This window comes from Solanum lycopersicum, chromosome 1 (genome assembly GCF_036512215.1).
Source record: "Solanum lycopersicum chromosome 1, SLM_r2.1".
Lineage (NCBI taxonomy): Eukaryota > Viridiplantae > Streptophyta > Magnoliopsida > Solanales > Solanaceae > Solanum > Solanum lycopersicum.
Genome location: NC_090800.1, coordinates 22833326 through 22844118, shown reverse-complemented (window position 1 = coordinate 22844118; position 10793 = coordinate 22833326). Strand labels below are relative to the sequence as shown.

General features: G+C 31.0%; 1 non-coding gene across 4 annotated transcripts; it reads left to right on the top strand.

The window, feature by feature from the left end:
* Positions 1 to 4558: 4558 nt before the first annotated feature.
* Positions 4559 to 10410, top strand: LOC101258294 (uncharacterized). 4 transcript variants are annotated; one of them, XR_011220741.1, is made up of 4 exons: positions 4559 to 5433; positions 5986 to 7130; positions 9033 to 9167; positions 9596 to 10410. It is a non-coding gene; the product is annotated as an uncharacterized protein (transcript). The 4 variants fall into 4 exon arrangements; XR_011220743.1 differs by having other exon boundaries at positions 9033 to 9788; positions 9925 to 10410; XR_011220742.1 differs by having other exon boundaries at positions 9033 to 9788; positions 9897 to 10410.
* Positions 10411 to 10793: the final 383 nt, after the last annotated feature.

The window sequence follows — 10793 nt, the reverse complement described above, 5'->3', positions numbered from 1 at the left end:
GAAAAAGAGAAGACTTATTATTTTTTTTCGTGATTTATTACCAAGAAAATTCTTTATTTATAAGGAAAACTTTCTTGGTTTCAAAATAAGGATTACTAACATTTTCCGAGTAATTAATTTTTTCCAAAGTAAATATCCAAAAATAGACGTTTATTACATAATAATATTTAGAGTTAAAAGGGTTAAAACTAAACTATCTTAAGTTTTTGAGTTTCATATCTAAACTATTGAGAGTATAACTTTCTACAAGAATTTTCACTCAGTAAGTTAAACAGTCCTTGACTTATTTCTAATGACGATGTGTGCATTCTCTTTTGTTTAAACATTCTATAATATGACACTCCACAAAGAAAACTAATTTTATCATGACAAATCTAAATAAATTAATACTAAGTTAAAAATAAAGTTTCAAGGTTAAAACTATATTTATTTCACCATGACATTTATCATCTTCTTCTCCACCTTCTTAGTCGTGATCTCGTCTCAGTCTTAACATTGATTTTCTCCGACATAAAAGGGTAGAGTTTAGAATATTAAAAAATTTAATTAAAAATATATTAAAAATTAATATGTCATCAAATTAAACCTATGGTAGGTGAACGTAAATTTTATGGACATACGCCGTGAAGCATATTGAGATACCGATTTGATCTAATCAACATCTAGATGAAGATAATTTAGATATAAATTTATTTTTGACCTTAACTTTAATAATTTATATCTAAAAAAATGAAATAATTTTGATACAAATATATTTATTTATAACATAACATTTAAGGAAAAATACTGAAATACACGTTTTATGTTTCCTTTATTTTCAAAATCGGAAAAATACTGAAATACACATTTTATGTTTCCTTTATTTTCAAAATCCCCTTCTGTTTCTAAAAATCTCTAAAATCTCTTATTTCTTTCTTAATGTATTTAATGTATCAGAGCTACATGTTATTATATTCGAGTCAATATTAATGTATTCGAGTTAAATATTATGTATTTAATTTATGTTGTAGTGTATCCGAACTAGTCTTTAATGTATCCGAGCTACATATTGTGTATTCGATTTATTTTATAATGTATCAGATACTTTTTAATGTCTTTAGAAGGTACAAATTATAAGAAATTATTGTAAAAGTAGAGATAAAATGTAATTTACTCTTTATACTATGAGATTTATGTAAATTATACAAAATTTAATGACAAAATATAATAATGATGATATATTTCACTGGTTCATGAACAAAACAATTTCAATAGACATTATTCTCAACTTTTCTCTAAAAATAAAATAAAGAAAAAGTTAGAGTATAGTGTATGTCTCGAGAAAACCGAGCAAGAGGTCACCAAAAGTCAATTATGTCGACGAGGGAAGTCAACCCTACTTTGACCCCTCCCCCCCCCCCCCCCCCCCAAAAAAAAAAATAAGTTTATCTTTAAAAAATATTTTCAACTTCAAATTTGCATGTGTCACCCCTCCGCCCCACCCATCCACCCCCTACTACCCCCCCCCCCCCCCCAAAAAAAAATTAAGATTGTTTTTAAAATATATTTTCAACTTCAAAATTTCATTTTTTCACCCTTATCCTAGACCCCACCACTCCGCACCCAACCAGCCCCCTACACCCCCAAAGAAATTTTAAGTTTATTTTAAAAAAATATTTTCAAATTCAATTCTTAATTTTTTCACCCTTACCCTCGATCCCCCCCCCCCCCCCAATCCCCCCATAAGTTTGTTTTTTAAAAAAATTCAATTTAAAAATTATTTTCTACTCTAATAAACTAAAAGATATTTCCCCAAAAAAAATCATTCATAAACGAAACACTAAAAAAGTTTTCCCGACAATATTTTTTACTCAACAATCAAATATGAGAAAATAAGTAAAATTTATTTATTTTCTAGAAAAACATTTTCTAGATAAATATTTTCCATGAAAAACATTTTCCTTCATACCAAACACACCATAAGAAGAAGAAAAAATACTTCCTACATTTTTATTGTTCAAGTGATTTTAGAAGAAAGAAAAACAAAAATAATGTTCGTTGATTATATCTTAATTATGAAGAACATGTTTTAAAAAGAAAAAAATAATATATTTATTTGAAAAGGACATTTTTGACTCATTCTGTAACAATAGAAATATTTTTGGATCAAAATTCTATAAAGATATTTTGAATCAAAATATTGACGGTAGTAACATTTTTTAACAAAACTATAAACGGAGGACATTCTTGTTCCTTTCACATAATTTAAGGACATTATGACCTTTTTTTTCTTAAAATATAATAAAAAAACTAAGGTATAATACATATATTAAACTCTAAAGTTGACTTCAAATTTTAACTTTGACCTCCAACTTTCATAATGCACAAAATTTTAAGTTTATTTTAAAAAAATATTTTCAAATTCAATTTTTAATTTTTTCACCCTTACCCTCGATCTTCCCCCCCCCCCCCCCCCAGTCCCCCCATAAGTTTGTTTTTTAAAAAAATTCAATTTAAAAATTATTTTCTACTCTAGTAAACTAAAAGATATTTCTCAAAAAAAAATCATTCATAAACGAAACACTAAAAAAGTTTTCCCGATAATATTTTTTACTCAACAATCAAATATGAGAAAATAAGTAAAATTTATTTATTTTTTAGAAAAACATTTTCTAGGTAAATATTTTCCATGAAAAACATTTTCCTTCATACCAAACACACCTTAAGAAGAAAAAAATACTTCCTACATTTTTATTGTTAAAGTGATTTTAGAAGAAAGAAAAACAAAAATAATGTTCGTTGATTATATCTTAATTATGAAGAACGTGTTTTAAAAAGAAAAAAAATAATATATTTATTTGAAAAGGACATTTTTGACTCATTCTGTAACAATAGAAATATTTTTGGATCAAAATTCTATAAAGATATTTTGAATCAAAATATTGACGGAGTAACATTTTTTAACAAAACTATAAACGGAGTACATTCTTGTTCCTTTCACATAATTTAAGGACATTATGACCTTTTTTTTCTTAAAATATAATTAAAAAAAACTAAGGTATAATACATATATTAAACTCTAAAGTTGACTTCAAATTTTAACTTTGACCTCCAACTTTCATAATGCACAAACATACACTTTAACTATCCAACCTTTTAAAAAATAAACACGTGAGACTTATCTGGCAAAACGTTGATGTTCACGTAGTTTGCGCGAGTGAGATGTATTTTGAGGCCCAAAACGGAAAAAAAATGTTGAAAATGACAACTCTACCCTTAATGATTTTTAATATATATTTTTATATTTCAAAATCAAAATCTCATTTAATTTTTTTAATTCTAAAATGACGTATAAAATATTTAATTAGTTGGCAGTCATTGAGTGAGTGACTCAGTAATACACGTGGGAGCGTTTGCATTTCACCCTCTTTGGCTCCAAAAATTGTGTGTTTATTTATTTAAAGGTAGGATAGTTAAAATGTATGTTTGTGCACTATGAAAGTTGGATGTCAAAGTTTAAATTTGAAACCAAGTTCAGAATCAATATATATATCAGACCAAAAACTAATACATCATCAAATTGCTAGAACCTAAGATAGGTGAGCGAAAATTGTATTTTGACCTTTAACTTCAATAATTTATATCTAAAATGGAATAGTTTAGAGGGCAACTTTCACATATAGAAAATAAAAAATTCATATTTGTATGTTATAACAAAGTTTATATAATTGCTCTCCATTGCAAACATAGAAACTGTATAATTCGCTATATATATACAGTTGAAGCAAATTGTATTAAACAAAGTGTATAAAACAAGAAAGAGAAAGACACTTGGGCAGAAAACTGTATAAAAATAAAGTGTATAAAACAAATTGTATTATTATAAGTGTATAGAACGATTATATACAATTTGAATATGTATAAAATGAGAAAGAGAGAAAGACAAAAGAAACTTGACAATGAATATACAATTGAATCGAATTGTATAAACGAGAAAGAGAGAAATTAGATACAATTTGAAAATTGTATAAAATGAGAAAGAGAGAAAGGCAAAAGAAACTGGGCAGGGGAGTATTTTTATTGTATAATCATAAGTGTATATGACGAAAATATATGTACTTGCATGTGTATATACAATTTTCTTACGCTTTATACAAACAGAAACACAATTTATACATTTCGCTTCTGTTTGTATAAGTGAGAAAGGCGAGGGTGGCGAGCGAGATCTGGAAGAGGGGAGAGAGGGGAACAAAAATATATGTATTTATACAATTTTCTCTGCGTTATACAATCAAATATAATTTTTATACACTTGTGTTTGTATAAAAAGTGAGGAAGCGAGCGAGATATTTGAGAAAGAGACGCCTCGCAATTTTTTGCAAACGTTTGTTATGGAGCACAATTAAATCAAACCCTAGCTACTTCATTTATTTTAAGTTATTAGTTTGTTATTATATACAATTTTCCCTAGTTTAGACATAAAAATACTTTTGGCCTTAACTTTAATATTTATAACACTAAATAAAATAAAATTGTGACAAAATATAATAATGATGCTATAATTCCACCGGTTCATGCACAAAACAATTTAAATAGAAAGTTTTCTCTACTGTTCTCCTAAAATAAAATAAAGAAAAAGTTAAAAAGTATACTGTGTGCCTCGAGAAAATCGAGCAAGAGGACACCAGAAGTCCGTCATGTCGACGACGGAGGCCACCCTTCCCACCGCCGGTAACCGCCGTTCTTACCGTTGCTACAACTGCAACGATGCCTTTCACATAACCACAACCGTCGGCGTCAGCTCCTCCTTTCGTTGCCCTCGCTGCTTTCATCGCCACCTCCTCCCTAATTACACCATTGCCAGTTTTATACCTTTTCCTCAACACTTAACTCTTACCGATTATACCCTTTCCATCAATGAATCAATTACTTTTAATTATTCCGATTCCGATACTGAATCCGATGAGAGTAATTCCGACGATCTTTCGTTTGAGTTGTTTAACCCACCTCAATTCCGTTCACCGACTCTTCAATCATTTCTCAACTCACTTCCGAGTGTGAAAATCAATGAATCATCGAAAAACTGTTCGATTTGTATGGAGGAATTTGGAATTGATACAGAAGCGAGTCAATTGCCTTGTAAGCATTTTTTTCATAATGATTGTATTATCCCTTGGCTTAATCGGAGTAATACTTGTCCACTCTGTCGGTATAAATTGCCACAAGAAGATGAGGGTGAAGATGGAGATGAAATTGAAGTGATTTTGGATGGTGAAATTGGTGGTATAGAATTTCAAGAAAATTTCACAGCATCAACCTTGTCTGAAGTTGGTGAGGATGATGATCTTAGAGAAAGGGATCTGGATGCAATGCGTGATGAAGACGGTGATATAATGATGGTTGATGCTTGAAGTTCAAAAGAGTAATATATAGACATGTATATAATTATCTTGGGTATGATTTTGTCTATAATGTGTTCTGATTTTGCGCAAAAGATCAAAATTTTAGTGGGAAATGAAGTGTTATTAGCTGTCCTCTCTTAAGCTGCAAAATAGAATATATATGTTATGTTATAGGATCAAAATTTAGTTGATGTTCGTATTTTATCATAAGTTCATATGTCGAGTTTTTTTGATGCATTCTATAGAGATTAATATTTGTTATGAACATTGAAACTCTTTTGGTGGAAGTTTACTAGAGCAATTTTATATATACATACACCCACATCGAACCCTTCTATGGCAATAGAATCTACTGTAAATTTCTGTATGGAAATTTTTATTTGGTGATCTATGAAACTTGCCATGAAGCTAGTTTTAAACGGAGAGTGTTAATTTGGAAAGAATAGACCTTTTATACGTAGAACATGGGAAAGAAATGATAAGTATAATTGCTAAGGATTTGAGACTTTGGAAACAAATACTGAATGCAGCATAGAATTGGTCATTGTTGTTGGATGTACCTTTTAATACCTGACCTATTTCTACCTAATGCTTCTGTTTGCAGTACCTAGTCGAAGAACGTGGTAACTCGTGGAAAGCTTTCAAGAGTGGTATTCAGCTGAATCAGATGCAGAAGCCAAAAGGCCCAGGTTAACTGTTGGAGTCTGCTTGGTGGCAAATGCATCAGTGTCCGTACTAGTAAATATGGGGAGTTGGTTGTTGCTATTTCCCTTGTCAGCGGGAGGGGTGTTGGGATTTAATTTTCACTACGTCAAGTCTGTAGCGGTCAACTTTGAAGGATTCCGTATGTTGTACAACTATAGGAGATGAGAAAACTTAACAGTTGAGAGCATCAATTAAATTAATTATTTGTACATACTAGTCACTTAGAGATAGAAACCTCTTCTATGTTCAACATTATTATGTTAAGCAATGCAGTGTGGTGAAGTATTTCTTCAAACTTTCCATTTAATTTTTGTAAGGTTCTTTTTCATAATATTACTTCAATCAAGAAGTATGCTCTTTTATAGACAATGTATATACTTCTTTAATTTTTTTGTTATAAACAAGAAACGAGTGATGATTCCCGCCCCATGTGTTTATGTTATGTTTTGGATATGATTCAATTGGTTCAAGTCTACGTAACAGAAGGTGAAGTCTATATGTATGGCATATACATATGGTATTCTTGGTAATGTCATCAATTCTTGAGTTTTAAGCATTCCCAACTGTATTCATTTAATCTTCCATGTTAAGTATAATCTAGTTTTGAGGTCACTGTCATTGGTATATGATGATTCTTTGTACTGATGGGTTGAATATAATCTTACATTTTGAAATTTCTAGACGGCATGGTTGTTCTGAAGATAAATCTTTTGGGTGGTAGGAATTTTGTGGTGAGACCTGATTAGCAAAGTTTTAAAAAATCTGCTTGTTTTGGAAAGTGCTTCTTGAAAAAGTACTTTTTGAGAGTAGCAGTGTGTGTTCGGCTAATCAATTTGAAATGCACTTTTGCCAATATTAAAGTAGCAATTTCTGCCAACCCTTCGTTTTCTCTGAGATTTTAGTGTTTCAATTTCTTTTTTCTCCTTGTCTCCAACTTTTGCGAAGGTAAGTTATCTGCTGCTTCAATGGAGTTCGGTGGTGGTTGTAAAAGAGGAAGGCATGGCCTTATGAATGGCAATATCGGCTTCAAGAAATCTAAGCTAGGTAACTTTTTTGCTATACTGTTTGCTGCATTTCATCCTCCATTTCTAATCTTTGTTTAGTTGCTTATTATGGGCTTCATTATTTGTTATCTATATGTGCTGTCAAATCTAGAGTTCTGCTAATTTTTCTTTTTTGAATTTAAAGATGTACATGTCACTCTTTATTGGCATTGTCTATTTATTGTTTTCTAGTGGCCTTTATTTTGATTTATTCAGTATTTTGTTCCGTGAAGCAAGGTTACACTGCTTATGATTTTCGCTGGTTTTTCCTTTGGTTTTTATTTTGTCATGTTTCGTCATATTTCTTTTTTACCAAAATGCATAATGGTGTGCATTTTTTGAGCTTTCTTTGGCTTATATATTTAATTATCAGTTGTGGTGGATGACAATATCTAAGTAGTGGTTGTAAATATAGTTTGGTAGATAGAATGCCACGCCAAAGTGCTAAGTATTAATAGTTAAATAAATTTAGAATTCGGAAGTTCTAAATCTAGTGAGTTTCTTATGAAGTATGATACTTATAAACTTACAAAGTCAAATCTGAAACCAATGTGGTAAAATATTTTATTATGATTGAGCTGACAAAACTTTGTTTTCATGTAAGAAAAGGAAGGACAACAATTTTGCTGTAGTTACTGGTCCTTTTTTTTTCAACTCCAGAAAGCTTTGTCATTCCATCTTCTGTTGTTCCTTTTTCGATCTGCTTTGAAACTTTTGAGTCGAGGGTCTATTGAAAACAACCTCTCTTCCTCCAAGGTAGGGGTGAGGTTTGCATATGCTCTACCCTCCCCAAATGGATTACACTGGGTATGTTCTGGTTGAGCACTTTTTTTTAAAAATAAAATAAGCACTTTTGACTTTTCAGAAGTTTGGCCAAACAGGCTATAACCATGATTAGACCTTTTTGTTTGTTTTTTGTTTTAATATAAAGATCAAGTGCTAGACTTCATTTTTTTTTAAAAAAAATCAAATTAAAAAAAATAAAAAAGAAAGTGCTAGACTTCATTGATTTCATGGATACATAGGGTGTATAGTTCACACTCCACAGATGCTTTTTGTAAAAGTGGTACCAACTTAGTATTGAAACTATTTACGGAAATTGCTTACTTATTAAAAGTTCGATTGAGTTCAGCTTTATATGGTTTCATTCCTCATCCTCCATTCTTTATAAGTGTGGGGGTGGCTCTATGGTGCTATTCTGAACATAGTTCTGTAGAAAAAGAAAATCATGACTATAAAATACTTTGTCCCGTTTTATATGGTGTTATTTGATTGATGTTGTTTTTGAAACGTCATGACTTATATGTAAATATTAGTAGTTGTGGAGCAAAATGTTTACAATATTGCTTCACAAATTAGTTTGTTAGAGAAATGTTACATCAAAGTTTAATTTTTTTATTGTTGTAATGAATTTCCACTTTTGAAAGGTGTTTAGAAAAGGAATGTCGCCAAACGTTCTGGAGTATGTCAGTTTTGATATTTATCTAACAAAAACTAATATTATCAAGGAAAAACAAGATCATGATAACAATAAATGTAAATAAAGTGATTGCTTCTTGAGCTGTGGATGGAGTTACTCTTTTTGTAGAGTTTTGGAAGATTGGAGCCTAAATATGCTAAAAAGTTGCATTTCTGGCAGATTTTAACTCCTGAATTTAGTTTTACTTCATGAAACCATTGCACCTATCATTTCAAATATAATTATCTGCTTTTGTAATTGCTTAAGCACATGATCTGGCTTCCATTAAATTTAAGTACTTTTTATTTGCATTATAGCCGAGGCACAAGTTTTTGTACTTCTTCTCTTTCAGGTTCATTTTGCTCAGGTTCCGCTTCTAGCTTGTTTTTCTGATCAATTGTTTAGCTTTGTATATACAGCACTGAGCTACTGCACTGATGGCAGGTTTTCACTAGGAGGGGCTGGGAAGTCAAGTATCTAATAAATAACCTAGTGCTTATTTACTCACTTTTGAGTGTGCGATCTTAGTCAGTCTTTTCTGCATCTGTTGTCCATCACTTAACTGTCCCAATCTTCCAGGTGAGAATTTTGGTCATACTCCGGGCTGGTCTCATTTCTTTGGTTTTCCTTACATTTAAAAGTATTTACACATAGACTCGGGTCTATCCGGAACAGCCTCTCTTCCTTCAAGGGGGTTAGGTCTGCATACACTCTACCCTACAGACAACACTCACTGGTATTAGACAGGGTTTTTTGTTGTATGTAAAAGTAAGATGCACACTCTCTACATAAACTTCTTTAGGCCGGAGGTCTATGATGCAAGAATATGGTACCTTATGCAACTATGCTCAGATTAGCTATACATGGAATCTATATCCAGGGTTTACTTTTCTGCTTTCTTATACATAAATAAAAAAGAATACATAATACATATCATGGGTTTAATTTTCTGCCTTGTGATTACTCTTCTGAATCCTGATTCTTTTATGTTTCTTGTGATCCATTAGGTTTGTCATTATGGTTCTGTTAGTTGTTAGCCCAGACCTTATATTTGGGGTTCTACTAGCTGTCGCTTGAAGTTGAGCCATGTTTGGGAAGTAATCAGGGTGAAAAGTCCATAATTGTAACTCTTTTACTTTGAAGAGAATGAAGGATGCTGCTCAAGGGCCAGAATGTTTTATAGTGATTGTAATTAAAAAGGTATTTTCTCTCACAAATCATATAGTCTTTGAAGCTTGAACAGCTTCTTCTGTAGGAGGTAGACTGTGTTTAGGACGCAAGTGCAATAATCGTTTGAAACATCTACAGTGGGTTGGTCAACGAATGTGTGTTGTAGTTGTAGCTTTGCTGAATGAATGACTGATTATGGAACCAAACCGGGTAAAATTTAGAGGTGATCGTGATGCTGGATTCTGAAGAATCAATGGCTTTACTGGTGACCTGTTGAAACGAAGAAGGTTGCTTCGACTTTGATTAGCCAAAGAGAGCTGGGATATTGCTAATTTCATTTGTTGGTGATATTTGTACATGTGGTATAGCTGTTATAATATCATGGATTCTGTAAGATGGTTTATAGATAGAATTTCCAGAATAGCAGGCAATTATGCAAGAATTGCTATAAACCCATGGTGGTTGGCAATTATTTACATCATTAGGAAAGTTTAGTATTTGGTTGAGATAGTGTCGTTATACAGTTATGGGAAATCTAATTAATTTGAAGTCAGAAGTTTTATTTGAATATTTAATTGTATTTAGACATTTTTTTCATAAACATGAAAATCCCATGTTGGGAAAGCTATCAAAAATTTCCCGAGTCCTATAATATCTTGCCAAATGAGCTAACTGTAGAACAATATCGGAATTTAATAAGGGCTTTAAATAAATTTTACATCTTCGTGTTCCTTTTATGAGTAAATGTCTGTGATTATAAATTAGTGATTCGAATCACAAGCTTAAAGTTGAAAGTGAGAATCATACTTATTATTGGAGCAATTTCTTATTGACTAAAAGAAAATGATAATTTTATTTATTTTTTAAAAAAATAAATTTACGGGTTTTCTGACTTTTTGGAAATAATGATTTAGAATTATATATATGTATGTATATAATCTAAAATTGGATGTGAAAACACTAATTTGAAATCATAATTTTATGTCACATGTGAAACACAAGCTAAGTATATAGAAAGGAAAAAACTCTTTATGT